The sequence below is a fragment of the Cyprinus carpio genome, chromosome B6, assembly GCF_018340385.1.
Source record: "Cyprinus carpio isolate SPL01 chromosome B6, ASM1834038v1, whole genome shotgun sequence".
In the NCBI taxonomy this organism is placed as follows: Eukaryota; Metazoa; Chordata; class Actinopteri; order Cypriniformes; family Cyprinidae; genus Cyprinus; species Cyprinus carpio.
In genome coordinates this window covers 11,884,041-11,908,538 of record NC_056602.1, presented here as the reverse complement: position 1 = coordinate 11,908,538, position 24,498 = coordinate 11,884,041, and the positions used below count along the sequence as shown (strand labels likewise).

At 34.7% G+C, this 24,498-nt stretch overlaps 1 long non-coding RNA gene across 1 annotated transcript; it reads right to left on the bottom strand.

Moving 5' to 3' along the window:
* Nucleotides 1–7,034: 7,034 nt before the first annotated feature.
* Nucleotides 7,035–7,889, bottom strand: LOC122137553. Its single transcript, XR_006154943.1, has 4 exons — nt 7,733–7,889; nt 7,555–7,611; nt 7,198–7,272; nt 7,035–7,067 (listed from the first exon to the last, which is right to left on the bottom strand). It is a non-coding gene; the product is annotated as an uncharacterized LOC122137553 (long non-coding RNA).
* Between the last annotated feature and the right edge of the window lie 16,609 nt (nt 7,890–24,498).

The window sequence follows — 24,498 nt, the reverse complement described above, 5'->3', positions numbered from 1 at the left end:
TGACGTCTGCTTTGTTGACTTCCTCATAGGTGATAGACTCCTGTAAAAGGAGGAAGACAGCCGAGACCAGTAGACTGAGATGTTTCAAGTACTGAGAATCAAGAACACCTTCAAGACACGGTAAGCGATAAAAAAGCAACCAAGCTCTCCATTCTGATGCCTTCCAGTATCTGAACTCCTCAAGTGGCCTAGGCAAGCGGGTAATGAGATGTGGAGGTTGGATGTTTCTGATGCGATTTTCTATTACCCGCATTGTGTCTGGTTTACCAATGTAATAGGGCTGCTCACTACTCTGAAGTAAAAGCTCTGTGATCTGTCTGGTTACACCAAGAAGGACAGCATGCATATAATCAGGTACAAAGCCACATACAATGTCAAAAGTATGGCATGTTTATAAGTTGTGATGGACCTTTAACGCCTCTGACAGGCCTACCTTCAACTAAGGCTACCTCCATATCTCTTATCATAGACTTTGAGTCTCTATCATCATGTCCTGAAGCTGACACGGTGTACTTAACCTGTCTTTCAACTAAAACACCAGAATGAAGACAGAAGCCACCACCTAATAAACCATTAAATTGAGTGGTGTTCTGCATTGCAGGTCTTGCTTTGGAGTCTACTCAGCAGCAGATGCCAACAATTTTGCTATTTACTTGAACACCCATCTTTTTCCACAAGACACCTTTAGAACTGAGTGACTTTTCTTGTTCTGTAAATGGCTTCAGGTAGACTTGCATAGATGGCTCATGAGTTCCAAACCACAGGCCAGCAAGGATTACATGCTTAAATCTCATTTTAGGGGGCAATTCATTCAAGTGTAGCTGTATAGGCCATGTAGAGAATTTTGAAGATTTGTAAACGGGGGACCCATCAGAATTAAAAGTGTATGAAAAATTATCAGGATTTGAAAGAATCCCACCAGGTTGTGACAACTTTTCATGCATGACTCCATCAAAGATGTCTGAGATAACATTCTCAACACTGTGTGGTCTGTCAAATCGATAACTGAGGTGCTTCTGAATTTCTGGTTCCAGAAGGTTCTTAACATGTGGTGCAACTGGCACATTGATAAAGAAGCTACCATTGTTTAAAGAAGTGATCTCAACTGTTTCATTACAGGATGGACATTGTGTGATGTTCTGGTCAGTAACTAGTTTTTGTGTTCCAATGTGACATTTGGAGGCTCGACAGTAAAGATGAAACTCAACTATCTCAGAGTTGTTCTTGAATACCTTATTAAACAAATGTTTGGAACCTGGGACTACATCATTACCAAAAAGGAAATTAATCAGTCTCAGCAAGCCATCTAGTTGACAGCCAGTAATATTATGTACAGCAGCATGAGTCATTATCAGCAGCAGAGCCTCTGCCTTTGTGATGGAGCCTGTTGATTTGAGAACTGTGTCCATCCCTGTGTCCGTGCCAATTTTGTGAAGTGGATCATCTGTTGGCATTTGAACCTCACTTTCGCTATCGGCTGCATCTGTATCTTCAGAAGAATCAAATGAATCTGAGACAGCCTCACCCTAGAGAATTTCAAAAAGACATTTTAGTATGGGACAGGATAAACAACTCTTTTAATATGTAGTGGTTTTTAAAGCTGCACTATGGAAGATTTTTTTTAGAAGTAAGATTATATATACTGATTTTGTATATGTAAGATTATGTATATAGCTTTTGAACAAAAAACAATATATATATATATATATATATATATATATTATATATATATATATATATATATGCATGCTGTAAATAAGATTCTGAAAGAAAGAAGCTTTAAATAAATATTTTAACATGCGTGAATAAATCCAACCACCCCTATAGATTTCAGTTTCACTTTCCATATTCCGGAACTGACAGAGAAGCATCTTGGCAGCAGGGATTTAAAACTTTACCAAGACTCAAACTGACACAGGGAGTACAAACAACAATTCATAGTTTTACTATGACTGTGACTGTCATATACATAACATTATAATGTGAAACCCCATTATAATATATAAACCATTACAATAAAGCGCTGTGAATTTTTAGAGTTTACTTGCCGAGTTTCTAAATGTTTTTGCATGAAGAACGCATCTACTAAAAGACCTCAGTGAAGTTGGCCCCCCACCCAACGCAAAACATCAGCAAAATAGTCTCAATCGTTTGTGCTCCGTTTGTGCTGTAAAAAATGTAGTTTGTGCCGCTTTGGTTTTTTTAGATATTAAAATAATATTTATAGGTCATTCTGAGGTCACTCAGCCCCCCAACATACTCCAAATTCACCCCCAAATAGACTCATTTGTTTGTGCTTCGTTTGTGCTTGTTTGTGCCAGTAAAAGTTCCGTTTGTGCTGCTTCGGTTTTTTAAAATATTAGTCATTGAATTATAGGTGATGACGTCACTCAGCCACCCACATAATACAATTCACCCAAAACAGGTTCCATCGTTTGTGCTTCGTTTGTGCCGGTAAAAGTTTCATTTGTGCTGCTTAGGTTTTTAAAATATTAGATAGTGAATTATAGACGATGACGTCACTCAACCCCACACATGCTCCAAATACACCCAAAATAATCTTCTTTGTTTATGTTTCATTCGTGCCGTCAAAATGTTCGTTTGTGATGCTTCGGTTTTTTAGATATTTTTAGTGATCATTCTGAGGTCATGCTCCAAATTTACCCCAAATAATCCTCTTTGTTTATGCTGTATTTTTTAAATTTATTTATTTATTTTTATTTTTTGGGTGGGGGGCCAACTTCATGGAGGTTACAAAAAGAGTTAATTCAGAGACGCACAGACATGTTCACTTCTGCATTCAAGGCATTTTGTGCAGATAGCCTATGAGTTGTAATCAACGTGTTGTATAAATAATGAAGCATAAACACATAACAGTTTTCCATTTGAAATCATCATGCACTCATAATGGATGTTTTAGAAGAGAGAACACCTCTGCTTTTCAAATGACACAGTATCAGCTTTAATAACAATAACTACTATGCTGTAGTAAGAGTTTCATATGAAATTTAAAGGTAGAATCTTATTAGGCTTAATTCAACTATGGCTGTCACCTACAGCTTTACTGGGATGTGACATGAATGAAACAATATTGTCCATAACTTCCTGTTTCAGTGGAAATTACATTAACACACTGAATAACTCAAGGCTATTTCAAAGCATCTCGGTGGGACTTTGAACAAATATTATGTAGAATCATTATCGCAGTGTAGCACTGATTGTGAAATTTTAAGACTAAACACAGGTATATATTTTATGTAGTTAGATTACCTAGGTTTGTTAGTGTGCAGTAGACACATCCATCTTAATTATATTTATATTTCACTTACCCTCTGCAAAAAAAACGTAAACATTATACTAAGAACTAAAGTTGTCTGACTTACACTCTGCACACTAGGGTATTTAAGGTCACGGTATTGGTCATCGGTAATTGATGCCCTCTTTTGCGGATGGAAATCACAATATGATTAATCACTTTTACTACTCTGATGGCAGTTTATAATCACACAGGGATCAGTTGGATATAGTGTAACTACCTCTGAATCTGAAGACAACTCATTTATATCCAAAAAGGACTCATCTGTATCTGAACAGGTCTGGTCTGTTACCAAAAGGGCTGTGTTTGTCTCCATAATGCTTTCCACCTATCATTAAATTTTAAATAAAAAATTTTTAAATTGTTAAAAAAAGTCCAAAAACAAATTTGACACTTGCAATGTATGAATTTACATGCATTCGAATACCTTTTTTTATCATAACTAAATTAACTTTCCCTGCCATGTTTTTTCATTTATTTTTTTACCAGCTGGTTCCAAAGAAGTACTGCTTTAGTATGAAGGTACCACCAGATAGAATACATAGAATACACAGAATAACATTAATTATGGGACATTTCTGACTAACATTTGACACAAACTGAAAGTCACAATCTTTTAAAAAAATTTTGAATATTAAATCTGTTGTTTTGTAACAGATAATTGTAGCGTATGAGGCCTGAACCAGACAAATAAAGCTTTCGATCGGGAGCCTGGTTGAAACATGAGCCGAATTCCACAGAAAGGCAGGATGTTGTAAATAAACTCCTAGCACCACAGTCTGATAACCAACCAACTCTTTCAGAGAACAGCTTTCAACATTAACACCATTAGAACAATTATTGACAATTTCAATTCGAAGAAGAAATTGTCTTATTTGGGGCAAGTAATCGAAGAGATGGACAGTCTGACCCTCACATGTAAAGCCATGAGAGTAAACAAGATCGTTGGATTGACTTCCCCCCACCTAGCAGAACCAGACTGAAATTCCTAAGGAGACCTGTTAACCCCTCTGGTCTTCACAGGACATATCCTTACTCCCCAGAATGGCACAGAGAATGCCTTCCAATGCATATATGCACCAAAATGAACTCAAAAAAGACATCTAAATGGATATCAGTCCATTGCTTAACTCCATATCATTTATGTAACCCACACATTTATTATAAAGTTTTATAATCATTTATTGTGTATGTCTTTTTAAATAACTCTTGAATAGCTTAAGGGATCATATTCATGTTTAGTATGTGTGTGTTCGAATCTTCTTGCTTGAAACGTTTCTGACCATCAGTTATTTGTCAAATGTATCATATTCTTGTTATAGGAATCATGTCCGAATTATACCCTGCAAGAGCGGGAAAATTTGGACCATGTGCTTGATAAGATAACATATGATTTATGAATGGGTGGGACAAACATCGCAACACACCGAGAAAAGACAATATCTAATTGGTCAAGACAACATTTGAGGTGTGGCCAAAATGCCAGTTTAAATACTCAGGACAACATCAAATTTTGCTTTTAGCTTTGCTTGTAGTTTAAGCTTTTAGTCATGCTTTGTCATTACGTTTAGCGTTCTTCGAGTGCCGTTCCAGCGTGCTTCGGCCTGCACACCTGCTGCTACTTAGCCACGATGAGAAGAAACACCACCTAGTCTCGTCAAACTTTACTTCTGTTCTTTTACTTTAGTTTCTTTCTTTTCGTTTTTGAGAGTTTCGTGTTCTGAGTTAAGTTTTGTAACGCCGTGTCTGCGAGTCTGACCTCGAGTGCCCGTCTGAAACTTCAAACAGCCCACAACTCTGCATCGTCAGCCAACGCCCAACCACGGGCTTCCCAAGACATCACTTCAACGACTACTGAACTTCCAGCCAATCAGCAACTTCGGGAAACCCCCTTTTCATCGACAACAAAGGGAACCCCGTTAAACAGGCAATGCAAGTAACCTCCAGACTCACATCTGTACTGGGCATTGAGTTCATCAATTAGGTTAAAATTGAGGAACTCAGTGCGAGGGTTAATTAAGTGATTGATGGTTGTTCATGTCTATGCAATTTCACGTATTGCTGTAAACTTGGGATTTCACATTTTCATTCTCTTAAACTCATTCTTTCCTAACGGTCTATCCTCCTGCAACTTGTGTGAATGTGGCTGAGTGCGTTGTGCTTATGTGTTAGATTAGTTTTATATGTCTTAGATTTATCTAATAAAGCCTTATTTAGATATTGAAAAAGAAGTATCTTGTGTTTTGTGCTCACAAGTTAATGTCTTAAAACTGCCGATCTTGTTACTGTGCTAATTAATAGTGTTTTCACTATACTTTGGATATTAATATCCAGTGCAGATTTGATGTTAAACGGCTCGTTCAGTGAATCGCTGGCCGTTTCAGTGATCAGACGTGAAACAGTGATTCTGTTCAAATTCCCTTTAAAATCTTAATGATTCCCTTTGAGCTAGATTGGCCTGTTTCCCCTTACATAATGCTTGGGCTAAAATTGGGATTATATGATTTTAATGTACAATGTTGAGTAAAAGGACGAAATTTGTGTAATGCACACCTAGTAGGGATGTAACGATTAAATGTGAGCCAGTTGAAAATCAAATCAAATATGTGATGATTCACATCGGTTGAGATGCTAAACAAATCACGGTTCAGTTAGGGGTAGGAGTTTATATGAATGTATGTCAGAGTGGAACTTACTGTCTTTAGAAAAGCTTAGATGGTATTTTTCCTTTTCATCTTGCCTCTGTATAATGCATTTTAAAGTTCATAAGTGCAGCGCTGCTTTGTTTACAGCAGAAACGAAGGAAAATGCTTTAAGCGCACCTGCTGGCAGAGGAGTGAATCTGTGTCTCTCGTTTCAGCTCCTCTGATCGTTTCTGCTTCATGCTAATATTTTTTTATGTCTAGTTTTCCTCACAAAATTGAAGTCAAACCATTCTGTTTTTGCTTCAAATTTAATCTAATTTAGATTAAAAACTGCTCATGTTGCATGTATGCAACATCTTTGTTTGGATCATGATTAAAATGCAGGGGTTGCCTCTTCCATTTTTAAAAGGAAAAAAGCACAGACAAAGTCTTATTTTGTTTATATGAATAGATTGCTTTTATTTTGGGTTGTTTATTTGATTTGGGGCTTGTTTTTAAATTTTCAAATTTAATTTGTATTTATTTACATTTACATTATATTTAAATTTCGTCCTTTAGCAGATGCTTTTTTGCGCCAAAGCTGCTTACAAATGAGGACAATGGAATCAATCAAAACCAACAAAAAGAGCAACAAATGCAAGTGCTATATTCGTATATATTATAGTGTTTATATTTCAATTTCACAAAGAAATGTTTTGCCGCATTTAGTCTAAGCAATATTAAAAGGGCACATTTAATTTATCATTTGTTGTTAAATCTCAATGTGTTAAAAAAAAAATGTGAATCGAAACGTGAAAATCAAAATCGTGAATCGAATCAAATCATGAGTTGATTGAATAGTTACATCCCCAACACCTAGCCATAGATTTATATTATATTAGCCATTGCTAAAAAAATCTATCAATGACAGATAATTTTTGGTTAACGTGACCTTTGATCAATATATATTAGAAAGACATTCAAAAAATACATTTTAGGGAGCTGTATGTCAAATTATGATACTACCTCTGAGTCTGAAGCCAACTCATTAAGTTGGAAAAGTGCATCAGTTTTGGCCTGGCATGAGTATGATTGCAGGTGATGTTTGTCTTTGAGGTGCCTTCTACCTTTGAAACAAATACAAAAAACCATTAATATTCAGTAGCGAAAATATGTTATTACATTTTTATTAATTATTGGTGTTGTTGCACTATAGTATAGTGTAGGTTTCTCTGAATCTGAGGATAATTTATTTACCTCCAAAGAGGACTCATCCGAATAGGTCTGGTCTGCAAGCAAAAGGGCCTTACTTGTGCCTGTAATAGCTTCTACCTAAAAAAAATAAATAAAATAAATTTTTCATGGACAATATGCAAAATCTACAGAGCAATATTCATAATATTTATTTAAATAGTTGTGTGGCTGATCTTCTATCTAAATGTATATGGCTATATTTGACAGCTAAAAACAGCTTGCTGTCAGGATACTACCACTAAAGAATTTAACAAATTAGTTGGTTGTTTAATGATTATAATTATGAATCCATAATTTGGCTACCTCTGAGTCTAAACTCAACTCATCTAGGACCAAAGACGCTTCAGAAGGGTACCATACCATGTCAGCAGGGGTCTGGTTTGAATGAGAGGTTTTTGCCCATGATGGATCTCCCGCCTTTAAAACAATATAAGGGCTTTATAAATATGTACTATTGTAACAGTTTATAACTTACATACGTATGTTTATTTCATATGAAGTTGTTATTTGAATAATTAATAGAAACATCTATAGCTACCTCAAAACCAGCCTTCTTCTCCAGCCTTTGTCTGGTTTTGGCAGGTATGATGGACACACTGCCAGGCTACAGGTATTTTTATATTTTTGTTTCGGCATCTATACAGAGAAATTTTAGTAAGCAACCTTGTACATAGACACAAACACGTGAGCGCTCACACACACACACACACACACATATATACATATACAGATGATGGACAAACCAAAATGAGTAATGCCGCCGTGCGTACCGCCGCGCAGGGCCGCGGCGTTAACTGCAAGTCAGTCGGGCTGTGTGTTAAATTCATTCGCGAACTACTACCGCCAGGTGGCGCAAAGGGACGGATTGCGAACTGAATGTAATTGTAAAATGAGATAAAAGGAGGAGGTAAAACAACAATGACATTATGATATAACATTGTACCATCTTTAAAAAAAAACATTAAAAAATGTACAGTGAGTTAATTTCAAAATGTAGGATAGTCTTAGGCTACAGTCTACTCATCAGAAATTAAAAAGAAGACCTTTACACAAAGGATCTTATGCTTGCTATTGTTATTAAACAGTCATTAAATATAAGGCCTATATATACGGATAAAAAGCTAAATGTTTTCATTTTGGTTCATTCTTGGTTTAAAAAAAAAATCCTTCAGGTTCCATTTGCAGATCGAAATGAGAACGGTCCAGCATTTAGCAATAATTATGATTAATTCTGTTATTATTAGTCTTGATTTTTCAAACTGCTAACAACTTTGCATTTTTGAATTATGCCTTTACTGTGTGACCAAAAAAAAAACCAAAAAAGTTTTGTATTTTCTGTTTCAGCTGTTTGATCGCGCTGGTGGCCTCGCGCACATTCATTGGAAACAGTAGCCGTTCACCCTGCCATTCAGCGCGAGCAGCGGTCCACTTTGGCATATTTTTGTTAATTATGATTTTTTTTTTTTTTTTTTTTCGTCGATACTGAAAACACGCGTGAACTACAAAGCCTAGTTTTTTCCTAATGAATAATAGTTAAGCTTGAAATAGGCAACATCACGAATATGGAAACGTTGAACCCAACCTTCGAATGAGAGCCCAACCTTACCTTATGGTTCGCTTTAAATTATTATTCATTTATTTTTTTGTTTGTTGTTTATAGTTAAGCCTATATTATTATATACGGCTGCAATTTTATTTATCCCATTAGAATTATATATTTGTAATTATTGTTCTGTTCTGATAAATTTGTAACATTTTAAAGGATTTGTTGTAAAGTGAAGAGAACTAAAAATATCCTGTTGGCACATTATAACATTATTAGGCCAGCCGTTATTATTTCTGAATGTAATTAAAATGCAACTTATACATGACTTATATATATTTTTTTCCTATCACAAACTTAATTTATTTTTTAGCCTGTTTTAAAAAAAATAAATAAATAAAATAACATGCAGCAAACGAAAATAGGCGATTAATCGGTTAAAATTTGTTACTGTGAGGGTAATTATAATTATTATATACTTAGGAACAGAGTCTGGGCCTAATCTAGGCTATCCAGTGTTTTTAAATTATTTTATTTTCATTGCATCTGAAAAATGACTTTGTGCAGGCACATTCACTTCGCACGCTCAACCTGCCTCGCGCCCTTGCTCAGCTGTGGACGATTTAAAAATGTTTGATATAAAGGTTGCTGTCCCATTTTATACAGGAATTGTTCATTAAAAAAAATAAAAAAATTCGAATTATATTTTTAGTTCTAATCATATTGTTAACACAAGTTCATTTAGGCTATTTAACATGCACTGTGACATTTTACCCTTTTTAACTTATAAACTCCTTGAGATTTTAAAGTCAGTTTAATAGTATTGAAGTTCAAGTTTTTTAAAAAAAGTTTTTAAAATGCTTAAATTATTTCTATTAATTAATAATATGTTATCAGGTTTTAATTGCTTAAATTATTTCTATGAATTAATAATATGTTATCATGTTTATTCTTGTAGAAAATAAGTGTTTATTCTTTAAGAAAATAAGGGGAAAAAATAAGGGACGATCCAAATATTATTCATATTTGTTTTGCTTCACCTATTTATGTAAGCTACAATTATTCTAAAAAAAACAGTGTAAAAAAAAAAAATAATGTCATTAAAAGTGCCATCGGCCTGAGTAAATTTGACCGTTATAGAATTGTGACTTTAAAGGTTAGTGATTTAGGAGGTGAACAAAATACTGTGAAATTACAAATGTTATGGGATTTAAAAGCATAACAACTGAAGGTCTAGAAACGTTAGCCAATTAAAGCATTTTTATAACAATGTTATTTTTAAACAATGGCACTTAAAGTTTTGAACTAAAATATTATTTCAACCATATAGCCTGTGAATAAACAAAATGACTTTTCAATGAAAGAACACTGAGAGTTTGCTTCTGGTGTTTGGATTTGTACTTCAATAATGAGCTCCCAAGTTTAGGAATAGCCAACACGGTTTTTTCTCTTATCTTTCTCTCTCTCTCTCTCTCTCTCTCTCTCTCTCTCTCTATTTAACTCTCTATTTAACAGCATTAATTTACAATTGAAATACGTCTTCCTCCAGGTAGACTGAATGTTTTTCTAAATGTCTTGCTACTTGCGGACTTTGAAGCTGGGTCAGTTAGCGCGAGTCCCGCTCGCTGTGAAGCGGGAGCAGCTGATGGAGGACTCCGCTTGGTCTTAAAGCCTTCCGCAAACGCTACGTTCACAAATAACAATGATTTTCGTTAAAATAATGATTAATTATCAATTGATAATTGTGTTTTATTATTATTGTCTTGTGAAAACAATAATATGGGCTGTGGGAAAATAATGAATAAAAAGAGTAGGGCTGCTGTGAGTGCAGGCATGTTTCAACCCAGTAACATGACAACACACCGTTCCTTACAGCCAACAAACAGACCGAATTCAGTTCAGCTGGAGGGGGTTGGGGGTAATTCTGTATCGCTTGTGGGGGTCGAGATAAAGGTGTGAATCTCTTGTTCTTTCATATGGACAGTGTCTTGTGAGGGTATCAAACTTGCAGAACAGGTTTAGATAGGACTCGTCATTTTGTTTTTAGGGCAACTTTGAAGAAAGGTTTTGATCCACTTCAAATGTTGACTAATGTATAGCGCAATATAGTTTATTAGTTACTATAACTTCAGAGGAAGTTGCCTTAACTCAAAAAATAAATAAATAAATTCGCAAACTGTTGCGTTAATTTTATTTTGTTTCGTCTAAACAATATTTTTTTTTAGACTATGAATTATAAATTCTCACAGAATGTAGCCTATAACCAATATATTGAACCATCTCTTTATGTTTTTCTAAATCCCAAACAGAGTCCAGACATCAGTATGATCCGTCTATGATGTTTTATAGGCTTTTTTAGATTTGGGAATACACATGCGTTACAGACATGACAAAAAACATTTTGGAGTTTTTGGAGACATTATTATTATTATTATTATTATTATTATTATTATTATTATTTATTTATTTATTTATTATTTATTTATTTATTTATTTATTTATTTTGTGCGCCTATTGCTACAATGCACAAACCAGAGGCAACAATATCTGCAGAGAAAGAAATCAATTTTATTTCAATTTTCGTTTCTGTGTTTCAGAGGAAAAAATCAGTGTTAAAAGCATCTCTCCATTAAAGGACCGTTCTGAAAGAAGAATTTATGCAAACGCGTATAAAAATGCTTTAAAAACTTTAACAGAGAATGTCTAGAGGCTATTTAATAGGTCTGCCTCCCATGTAAGATTTTTCTAGTTACTAGTCGTTCATTTGTCATTATTCAACTAATCGCAGGATTATACTACATTTACATCTATAATACATAATGTGCCTTAATATATTTCGCGCTCAAGCACATGCATTAGCAGAAGTAGCCCAATAATTGTAAAAAAAGGAGACATTTTAATTATTTATTAATAAACAAATGTTTTCTTGTCGGCTGCAAGATGAAATTCACAGTGCTGACTCTCTCCACATGGACGCGCCTTTAAAAAGAAATACAACCTTCACAGATTACATAATGCTTTCTTTCTGAATTGATTTGTTTAAAAGACATTTCAAGCTTTCTGTAGATATATTTCTCATGATATGTGAGACACCACAAATTTTAAGTTAATTCATTATCAGGAAAAAATTCAAGTGATCTAGAGGGCGCCTCATTGTCCTGCATGCGCATTAATAATTTTTCGCACAAACACTTAAATATGAATAATTATTAACATTTTGCATGTGCATTACAACGTAAATTATTTTTTACATGCAATTATCCAAACTAAAAACCAAATAAGATTTGTAATGAAGATAAAACAAATAAGAATAAATGCTGCGCATGCACTCAGCATCACTCTTTGCACGCAGACATGTTAAATACATGCATTTAAATGCCGCCGCTGCAATTTTATTATTTTTTTTTACTTAAATTCTATGTAAGCAAGTAACGGCGGCTCCCTTTAAAAATCACTGAAGTTGTCTATTAATGAAGCTCTTTTTTACATCATTTGCACTTTGGTGATTATAATGAGAGAACTTGAGTTTAAATCGTGAGGAACCAAACGTTTATTAATCCGTCCATTCTCTTAGAATTTCAATGATTTAGTTAAATCGTGCAGGTTTAATTTATTCGTTTCTTGTTTTTTAATTAGGCCTAAATAATGGGAACGAAATTATACAGTGCCTCACGTTTTTTACTAAAATAAAGAAAATAATTTATAAAACACGCAAACAATTTCTTACAGACAAATATGTTTTCCCCCCAAGAAGTTGTCTGTCAAAATAAAGGACAGGTACCGAATAATAACAAAAATGCATGTTGTTTTTTTTAAAGGAATTTTAAAATATAAATTAAAATATAGGCCTAATATATGAGAATATTGACATTTTGCATATAGATCCATGTAGCCTAGCTCACTAAAATAGCCCACTTTTATATGCTCTGATGCAAAGTAAACCACATATTTCTTTTGAATAATATAACACATAATTCATATTATATAAATAATACTGCACACCTATTAAATGTGTCAAATCTAAAATACTGGTGTAATACTGTGTAGCTTAGGTACGAGAACAATATAAAGCACAGGCACAGGCTTGACATTTATCCTGCTTGAATTCGTTCTAAGAAATGCACATAACTTCATAATCACCAAACTTTTCATCTGTGAATATTAAATATTTTAACTATAGTGTTTTTCTTTGTCTTTCATTTTCCCCTGACTGCAGCCGTCAAATGTAACACATCAGCGAGGCAAAAAATGACGTCTATTTGCGGGGAAAATGTGCTTTGATGCGCTTGTTTGAAAACTTGTGATTAAAGCGCCACTCAGCGGTCAAAAAGCTGCAAATGCACTTTCCAGACGCCGCGGCGGCGGTACGAGCGGGCGGTAGACGTGACGTTTTGGATGTCTACCTACTGTATATATACACACACACACACACACATATACATTATATATATATATATATATATATATATATATAAATATATATACATAATATACATAATTTATTATTTATTTATTTGAAACAGGTTTGGGTGATAACCTTAATATATATATAATCAGAGTCGGCATCAGAGCAGATCTACTGGAGGGGCATTGGATCATTGGCGGGGGGGCACTGTCGTTTGATAAATATTTTTTGACGCATTGGCAACGTCATAGTAGCATGGAAATCTATATAGAATGACAATGAACGATTTAGACTTGGTTTTTATCTAAAAGAGGAAGCAGAAGACAGCGACTGAAATTTGCTGTTTTGCCGACCGGATAAAGCAAGAGTCAGTTAGCTCCAATGATATATATAGAATGACATTCTACCCTAGAATGTTAGCTCCAATGATCTATCTATATAGAATGTCATTATATATATATTTTTTTATTTTTACCTGTCTTGATTCCTAATACACAACATATGACGATTGTTAGGTTAAACGCTCAGAATACGATTCCATATAAAGTTAGTATAGCCTAGTTCAGCACTTTGCAAATGGACAGCGACTCAAGTAGCACGTAGTAGCCTTTTCTCGTGTTCTACGAGTTCAGTAGCCTACATTTTTGGGAAACGCGCGAGGAATTGCGGCTAACGTTCATAACCTTGCATGTAGAGAGAGCACTTTTAAGAGCTAAGATAGGCTAGGCCTACATCATTATCGGGAAACCCGGCCCAGAACAGATAGCCTAAACAACAGAACAGGACAGAAAATAATAATATAAATATAATATAGGCTAAATAAAAAACATAAAATAACCTACAGATAAATAGCTATATATTTTTTATACTTAATTAACAAATTACGACGACAAAAATAAAAACACTGAATCAGTTTGAAGCTTTGAAAAAGACCCCCATCAGACAAAAGTTTTTTCGTTTATAGATGTTTCTGAAAACTTAAGGCTTTTTTCTTCATAAAACGAGTTGGACATCATCACACAAATGTCTGCATAAGGACCAGTTAAATCAGAAGACTAAAATTCACCTACAGAGAATAAGAATGTCACAACAATAATGAGCCACTCACACAAGGTATAAGGTTTTAACTGATTTTTTAGTTTTTGATTTACGTAGAAATGCAAATTTTGTAGAACTTGAGAAATAGATAAAGATAAAATAAAATACAGGAAATGGAAAAAATAAAATACAAAGTGTGCTTCAACAAATAAAATAATTTCTTTAAACACGGTTTTTTCTTAGGGTTTCAAGGACTTTAAATACTCTAAAGGACTCATTGTTCTAAACAAAATAAATAAAGGACAAAAATAAATGTATATTCTGCTATTACTTTATGCTAATACTTGGTTTTAACCTGGGTTACACCCAGCAGTTTATGCACGCACCAAGCAGAAATGACATAAGCCCATATATCTTTACAGACAGCCAAGTATAAAACACAAATGCAGTTAGAACCCACAAACATTCATCAACAATTCACCTGCTTAGTAGGCCTTATGAAAGCCAGGGCTGGCTTCAATAAGTGAATTGAACAAACGAGTTACCGTGGTACTGGTGGTCGCGGCCGGAGTATCTAAGTCTGCTGATTGACAAGGCTGCGGAGGTCTAAACCATTTTTGTAAATCCATTTTTTTTTTTTTTTTTAGAAATTTTTAAAAATTAGCTGCTAACAACTGTCTATAATATAGACGAACAAACTGTTCTTCAACTTGAAATGGATTTTGCGCGTGCGCTGCAAATCAAATGTAACAAGTTTACTCGGCGACCAATAAGCATTTCACCATGATGAAGCCTAACGTGCCATGAACAACCAAAATTATGCATTTTCCCCATTTTTTTTTTTTTTATTTAATTTAAGTTACAGTTTGAACATTTAATATTAAAATAAAAACTAAAAGGGATTTTTTTTTTTTTTGTGGGGCCACGCCATGGCCTGGTAGGAGGGGCATCAAATGACCGCTAGGGGGGGCAACGACGGCCCTCGAATGCCCCACCGCAGCCCGCCGGCGCTGTATATAATATATTATTTATTTGATAACCGCGCGCGTGCTACCAACCTGAGGCCTGAGGCTCTCGTGCCAACAGAATTTCAAAAATGCCAACAGAATTTTAAAAATAACGGCATTTTCCCTCAGAAATGTTTGCCTATGTGCGGTAAAAGAACTGACACAAAAAATTATAAACAGGATTTTTTGTATCTTGTTCACTGGGAAAACACATATTATCAAGCACTTGCATCATCTTTAGATGGTCAAAAACAAAAACTATCAAGCACAGGTACTTCTGATAAAAGGTAACTTTACATTTTGATGAAGTAATTTAGATTTCGACTGACGTAAAAATGTCTGTTTTCGCCAACGCTACATTATCTAACGTTAGCGTTACTTACATTATCTGTGGTTTAATTTAACACCTCCAGAGACCCATGAAGAGATGGAGGAGGAAAATCGTGTTCACCAGGCTGATACGAGAACGATGAAAAAAACAAAAAAACATAAAGAAGAAAAAAAGAAGAAAAATATAACGTTATTTGTTAAAAGCTTATTTTGATTTTCTAAACCTGTTGACTTACCTCAAGGATGGACGTTTTCCCTCTTGCTCTCACCATTCTCACTATGGCAGTCCATTTGAATCGCTGCAGGGTTTTTTATTTTATTTTTTTACTCACACTCTAAATGATTCACGATAATATTCACAACAAACACTCTAAATAATTAACACACTTAAACTAATTGGTTAAGAGTCATATCGCAAATCGGTTCTTTAGAACTCTTCAGTGAACCTGGCTTATATATGCACGACAAAATATATAATTTAATCAAAATACTTTAAAAAACTAAATAGCGGATGGTATTCAACAAACTTTAAATAATTTTAATACATTCATAATTAATTTTAACAACAATTATGGCAACACGTATATTTCAGAATTTTAGGCCTACTTATGTGTTATATAACTTTAAATATATTTAAAAAATATTAAAACACTATCATCAAATTTCTTACAAAGTGTAAGTCTTATGTTTTTTGACCCTATAATGCACTGAATTTCATTATCATTAATAGCATGTAGCAATATAATGCATAAAAACAAAATATAAAATAACGACAAGTTATAATGCATTGTATTGCCAAAAAAAAAAAAAGCCCTTCTAATGGATATTTTTAGTTTGTAAAGTTGTCAAGAAAAGTCTCTAAAAGGATAACTCTAAAATGCCTGTAATCATTTACTCACTGGTTCCAAACATGTATGAATCTATTCCTTTCAGTCTCGGTCACAATCACAAATAGTGACTAAGTCCATCAGTCTTTAACATTTAAATATAATATAGCTGGATTTTTTTTCTAACCTTAAATATTTAGACACTGTAACATTTATCGAAAGTGATGATTTATTACAATTTTGTACAACATATGTATTAAATTTTTATCAATAATCATGCTTTGCCGAAAACACTAAAGACTGTTGTGAAGCATCGAAAAAAGAAAAACCCTTCTGAAAAATTCTTGAAGAAAGAAAGGCAAGGAAGGAGAGAAGAAAGAAGCCCCGGACGAAGATGATGGACCCAAGAAGAGAGATGACTTTTCTGACAGTGAGGACGAAGATGATGGAGGAGTTGTACCTCAAAAAACATATGAGGATTTGCAAAGAAAATACAGATACATAAAGAAACAAAAGCAAGACTTACAGGAAGAGCTGGATGAATTCAAACATAAGTAAGAGTTTATGAATAATTAACAATTTCCATTTGTTTACAAACATAGCCCTATAATAAGCAAATTCCTTAATAATGAAATTTCAGAATCTTAGTATGAAAATCTGACGAGAAAAACTTTTTTCTGTTTCTTGTTCTCTACAATACTAAAGATTAGCTGAATTAGAAAAGGAGAAAGGGGATAGGTTGCAGAGCTGGCTACATACAAAAGCCTTAACATTACACTGCAGCAGAACCTAAATGAAGTGCTACAAAGAGCAGTTCTCAAAAACAGGTATTGTTCCAAATCTTTGATGGATGGCCATTTTAAGTTCTCTCCAGTGATGTTAGATTGGGTTCAAATCCAGGCTCTGACAGGGACATCTATGGACATTCCAGAGGTTTCCCTCTGCCCTGTGTTGTTGTTTGGATTATTTGGCTTATCTAAACTCTGTTTTTTGTTTTGTCATTATGGAGCATCTAGACTGTGGAACTTTAAGACATTTTAGAATATAGACTGAAGCATAACAATATGTATTATGTAATAAAAAAAAATTATACCATAGAGAGATATCTAAATAGATAATACATGGTAATTGGTATGATATATATATATATATAGAGAGAGAGAGAGAGAGAGAGAGATAAATGCATACTGCATCTTCAAGTAATGAAGTAATATTACACTCAATTAGAATATGACTTCACCCTTTTATTTTAATGTATTAACATATATTGTCCCTACCATTGTTTGGTTGGTTGCAGGTCCATCTCTTCTTAACAGACCTTCTGCACCTTTTGAGAGCACACTTTACGGAGGACCAGATGAGCTGCCCAATAGTCCAGAGGGCAACAACCCACCGCTGAATAAAAAACACTCTGAATCAACTCTGAGCCTTTATGAAATAAAGGATGGCACGGTACATAGAACAAGTGTTCAAGCCTTTTTACCCCATTTGTTTTCACACATCAAAAAGTTCACTTTGCCCCCAAATAATGGTAATAATATACTTATTATAATACTATTATATTATATAATATTATATTATATAAATGTTAATAAGTATATAATTACCATTATATATATATATTTATTATATAATATATAGTAAATATTTTAACTTTTTTAAATGTAATTTTTTTTATTAAAAACTTGTCAGAGCACTTGCATATTATTGCTGCTTCTTTTTTAAAAAAAAATTTAAAAAAATATATAATAATCCAATTAAGAAAAAAGTGTCTGCTAAATGACTAAATGTAAATGTAAAAAAATATATAATAATCCAATTAAGAAGCAGTGATAATCTAGAACATTATATGGTATAACCTTTTAAACTGATTGACATGCCTATCCCACACAGCCTAATTTTTAATCGCAATTGCAAATGTGGCATCTACCCTGACTAAGCCCATTTTACCCTTACTGAAAGGTTCCACTTGAACTGTTAAGATCCAATGACTAGAGATCTTGGTATAGTAAAATTATATCACCTTGTTTTTAATATTAAAATCTTTCAAAAACAAATGCCGGTCTTATGTGGTAGGCAAAGTACTTCAGTCAAGGAAAAGCACAACATTTACAGCTATCAATGAGAATAATAATATCTTCTTCCTCTGGTCCTTAGGAATACTGATATTTATACTATATTGGATCCTTGCTACTGGTGTGAAGGGTGGTAATTCTAGGGGGAGAACAAAAACTTCCCCCATCCCTGGTCAACAAAGATCAACCATAGCCTTTTTACATTCCAAGCTGATTGGTGGCTACCGCTTAGAGGAATATTTAACCCCAGAAATGAAAATTTATGTCATCATTTACTTACCTATATGTCTATTTTAAAACTTGTATAATTTTTACTTCTGTGGTAACGCCAAAAGATGATATTTTGAAGAATGTTTGAGGGTACGTCTGCGCTGGTCAAAAACTACAGGTCCTTTCAGCTATATATATATATATAAAGAAATACACACAGTGGGAGATCACAATGAGGAAAACAATCAATAAATACCAGATTATGTTCCCCTGAAATATTGTTAATCTTCGTAGATCAATATTTGAAGGAATACGGTGGAAGAATTCTGGCTCTCTTTGTTGCATTCATATGCCAATGGTGGCCATTCAAAAATGGGAAAAATCATTTTGTGTTTTTTTTTCTTGTTATTTATTTATTTCTGAGGTTTTGAATGCCTATAACTCAGGAAGTATTAAAGATGTCTCAACATCCTTCTCAGCGATAATTTAGCACATATATGTTTTATGCAATTGTTTTAACAACAGATGGAAACAAAAACTACAATTCTAGTTTCAACATTATTCTGCAGACATTTCTATTTAAAAGAAAAGTATCAATTGAATGTGAAGTGACCCACATCTCAGCAACCATACTGGGACTCCACCGTATTGCTGGGAATGGAATCATATAGGGTCCTAAAAATTAAGATACTGAAAGAAAAGATTTGTTAAGACCCAAAATCTTAATCTTGGATAAAAACACTTGAACAGTGCAACTGTGAACTGTCACCATGTAATGCAACAAAAATTGGTAGGAAATAGCATCTTTGCTTAGCAATTGCGCCCCGGGACTGAAAGGACGCAGGGGGCTAGCGTGTGCGGACAGGGCCAGATTCCGCCCCTTACCTAGACCCTTCCTTCCTGAACACTGCCCAACCTGCACGCAATATAATATATATATATATATCGTCGCTGCACGATGAAACTCACGTATGTCCAAGAGAAACGGTTATTTTCAGGAAGTGAAAAAAAAACCGTATTTCAAAAAGCAGTTGATTGTAGCGTTGTCATACTTGGTTACATGGCATCTTTACATGTAAAACCATATTCTTGCCAGTGTAGTGATAAGAATCCACATTTGACCAAAATTGAGTTTAAATGGACATACGTGCATAATTTACAGTAACGGTGGTCGCTACGCGTTCTTATCCGATCATTAATTAGAATGGCCCCCCAAGTCGAGTTTCAATATGGACAGATGAATACGCTCAGTTTATTAAATAGCCATATAATAAACTTGAGAACAGTTGTGGTCAAAAAACAAACGTTTGCTGATACTTTACCTCACAGTGCTATTCGGGCTATATCAGTGCTGCTAGAACTGCACGCGAAACTTCACGAGACCGGGACGAGATGCTTCCACAGGGCGGGAGATACGCAGGAGCTGTGATTGCACAGCTTTGACACCAAAATGGATATACGTGGAAAATCTGATGACATGATTTCACCGAACTTTTCATTGGCCATTGTAGATATGTGAAGCATACTGTATACGGAAATGAACCTGGACATTCAATCCATCGAAAAAAATCTCAAAATCGGCAAAATGGGACCATACGTGGTTTTCATTGGTCACAGCGACGATATATATATATATATATATATATATATATATATATAATATATATCCCTCATTATTGTTTTCAAACTAAAATCCAAAAATTTAGGTGGGGAAGTTGCTAAAATGTAAGTGTTTTGACAACACGTAATGACCCTTGAGAGGTTTTACTTCAGACAATTTACTGGAAGTCAGTGGAAATCAAGATTTTACTAAATATCTTGTCTTTTAAGTTGCCTTTAATTTAAGATGTGCCTAAAGTAAATACTCATTCATTTTCTGTTTTGGATCCACATAGGAGACAATATTTGGATTAGAGAAGAGGTGTGGAGGAAAATTACATCCACCACAAAGGATTCTCTCTTTGTAAAAGAGATGGCTGTGGCATTGTGGGGGACAGCCACTTTACAAAGAAGAAGTGTGTCAGGAAAGGAGTGTCCCACAAACAGACATTCACAAAAGCCTCCCCTGACACCCTCCAAGTTGCAAGTTTTACATAATTTCATTGCTATGTCTGAAAAAAAGCAAAATGTGAAATTAATAATCTAAATGATTTCTCTTAATTAAAAATACAAAAATAAAAAACACAAATTAATAACCCAAATGATTTCTCTTTCAAGTCTGTTTCAGTGACTGACTGAAACAAAAGGAGCCTAAAAGAGGAGAGCGAGAGAAGAGGGAGAAACAAGTGGGGTATAACATATCCCCAAAAATACAAGATATCATAAAAAAGAAAGGAAAAATGAAAATGTATAATTTGTTATTGTTCACCTTCAGTTAATTGTTGATATAGTTTTTTTCCCTTTTTTTTTAGCATTTTAATCATTCCAATAATTTTGTAAAAATTTGTTAGAATAGCTATGTTTTTTTAAGTGCCTGCAAGATTACATAAAAAATTGTTAAAGTGGTTGCTTGTGGTCCTGCAGATTATTTAAAGTAAAATTGGAATGATTTAACAATCACTGACAGGAAAATTGGGTCAAACACTATGTGATCAACTCAAATCAAACTGTCAATCAAAATCATCAATTTGAACAGCTAAAACGAGCCAGCCTGACCAGCTTAATTCAGATAAAACCAGCCTGACCAGCTTAATCCAGCTAAAACCAGCCAGGCCAGCTTAAACCAGCCTAGCTTAAAACCAGCCCAGCCAGCTGACCAGCTAAGACCAGTCTGGCCAGCTAAAATCAGCCTGGCCAGCTTAAACCAGCTAAGACCAGCCTGACCAGCTAAAACCAGCTAAGACCACCCTGACCAGCTAAGACCAGCCCAAGCTGACCAGCTAAAACCAGCTAAGACCAGCCTGACCAGCTAAAACCAGCTAAGACCGCCTGACCAGCTAAGACCAGCCATCCTGACCCAGCTAAGACCACCCTGACCAGCTAAGACCAGCCATCCTGACCAACTAAAACCAGCTAAGACCAGCCATCCTGACCAGCTAAAACCAGCTAAGACCAGCCTGACCAGCTTAAACCAGCTAAGACCAGCCTGACCAGCTAAAACCAGCTAAGACCACCCTGACCAGCTAAGACCAGCCATCCTGACCAACTAAAACCAGCTAAGACCAGCCTGACCAGCTAAGACCAGCTAAAACCAGCCTGACCAGCTAAAAAAAGTGGTCAAAACCCCTCTTAAACCAGCATGAGGAACCAGCTATTAACAAGCTCTAACACCAGCTAAAACAACCCTTAAATTCAAAATTGCACTGAATTATGGAAGTCAGCAGGGTATATATTATATATATATATAATATATATATATATATATATATATATAATATATATATATATCATGTCTGTGAGGCATGTAATTCTGTTCGCTGAGTTTCGGTTCATTTTTGCTTTATATTTAACAAACTAAAATGCTCCAAACGTTTTTCTTAACTTAATAATAATAATAAAAAAAAAATTAAAAAAAATATAAATATACAATCACTTTGCCATTACATACAAAACGGAACTATTTTAATAGTTGGAACAGTAGTATAAGCTTTTGGGCGAGGGGGGGGGGAATACGAAACTCAGGCCAGTAATTCTGATAAGCTGTCAGACACTGGCATATTTGGTACAAAATAACATAATAGTTTAATTCTTAAGTAAATTCTTTTAATTTGTAACTTGAGACTATTTATATTAGCCTATAATTTACGTTATACTTCTTTGTGTGTATTTGAGTATAAAGGCATTTTCGATATTAGTCTTTTAGAAAGCTTTGTATACAGAAGGTTTTGTATTCTCTAACATATGCTCTAAACATTATAACTGTATATATTTGTATAAATAAAGAAAATTTTGACTAAATGTGAATGTGTGTTTACTAAATTATTTACTAATATATTTTTAGTAAGTATGTGAGATTTTTTAAAAACAAGCAGAAAATCAACATTGTTTCGTGCCACAAGAAACATGCTATCCGGGTGGTCTCCCAGCCTGACCAGCTAAAACCATCTAAACCAGCTAAGACCAGCCTGACCAGCTAAGACCCAGCCTGACCAGCTAAGACCAGCCTGACCAGCTAAAACCAGATAAGACCAGCTCTCCTGCACCAGCTTAAAACCAGCTAAGAACCAGCTAAAAAAGTGGACAAAACCCCTCTAAAACCAGCCTGATGAACCAGCTATGACCAGCTGGAGAGACCCGCTAAAAACCAGCCTGAACCAACTTAGGCTGTTTTAGCTGTTTTTTTTCAGCAGGGATATTAAAGCTCTCCCCATTGTGCAATAATACTATTGTGCAATATCACTTATATTTCTTTGATTACACCCATCTCCCATATGTTATTCCATCTATAGCTCCCTGCACATGATTTACTTATTTTTATTTTTCATTATCTTTATTTATTTATACATATGTATTTTATATGTGTTTGTATTTTTATTTACTTATTTTTATTTTTCATTATCTGTGTGTTGTTGTTGTCTCTGTTTACTGCAAGCTTTTGTCACCAGAACAAATTCCTTGTATGTGCAACATACTTGGCAATAAAGCTCTTTCTGATTCTGATATTGCTTTTAACAAATGTAGGTAGCCTAATGACCATCACTGGATAATATTTTAAATAAGATATATGTCCTTTAATACCGCAGAGAGATGCATTACCAGATAATAACTGCTGAAAAAATAGCCTGTGTACTGAGCACGTACTAGAGGAAGATAATCGGATAAAAACATGGCTTTGACGACGTAAAAACTAAAATTAGAAACAAACACTAAATAAAACACTAAAAATATATAACAAATACTTAGGCACTAAATGCCCCAAAATAGGGGGAAAAAAATAAAAATTGTGATGAGGAAACATCTTTTGTACTTACAGAAAATGCTCAGGAATTGAAGCATGGCAGATGGGAACTTTTGTTTTATCTTCTTTCAAAAATGGCATACTGATCGATATATCTCTTTGTCTTCTCTTCTCTTTCAAGCCTCCACTTGTTGGCTCCTCCGTTTTACATGGCATAGCATCCAAATGAGACAGAAGAATGGCATCTTGTTTGACTTTGTAGTTGGTAAAATAAATCAGATTCCTTATCCAAAATAAAACAGAATCCTTCAAATGACACAGACTGCACCAAGAAGTGTTATGAGTGCATGCTACACTTGCGACCAAGCCATTTCCACTGTATCGTTTTTCTTTTGCCTTGGTAACGGGAAGAGTTTTGAGGTAAAACAACGTTTTCTTCTGCCATTTGATGTCAGTAGGACAGGCTCATCCATTTAATCGTACTCCATCTTAAAAATGTAAAAAATCTCAATCTGCAGTCTCCTAAGCGCGCCGCTATATTGAAACCGCCTGTATTGAAAAAAACAAAAAAAAAAAAAAAAAAAAAAGCCGTCTCCTCAGTGCGCCGCTATATTGAAACCGCCTGTTTGATTCGCGCCTTCTGATTGGTTCTTGGGACGTAGCGGCTTTTGCTGCCAAAGGGACGTGGTGTCTGGCGGCTTTTGCCAACAACTGATATTTCTGAATGGACTGAGGCTGAGATTTAGAGGATTTGAAGCAAAACATATTTGTTTGAACGTGTACTATGTGCAGATAGCTTTCACTCAATGTCATTATCTCATTTTTGACGGAGGGTGGCGTTTAGGAGCTTTTGCGTCTGAACTCTTCAAACTCATAGATGCCAACGCAAGGAAGGCATGAATAGAGAGAGACAGAGAGAGAGACGAGAGCAGCAGAGAGAGAGACAGAGAGGAGAGAAGAATGAGAGAGAGAGAGAGAAAGCGAGCGCTCACGCACAAGAGAGTGGGAGAGTCATGCCGCAAGTATTTACTC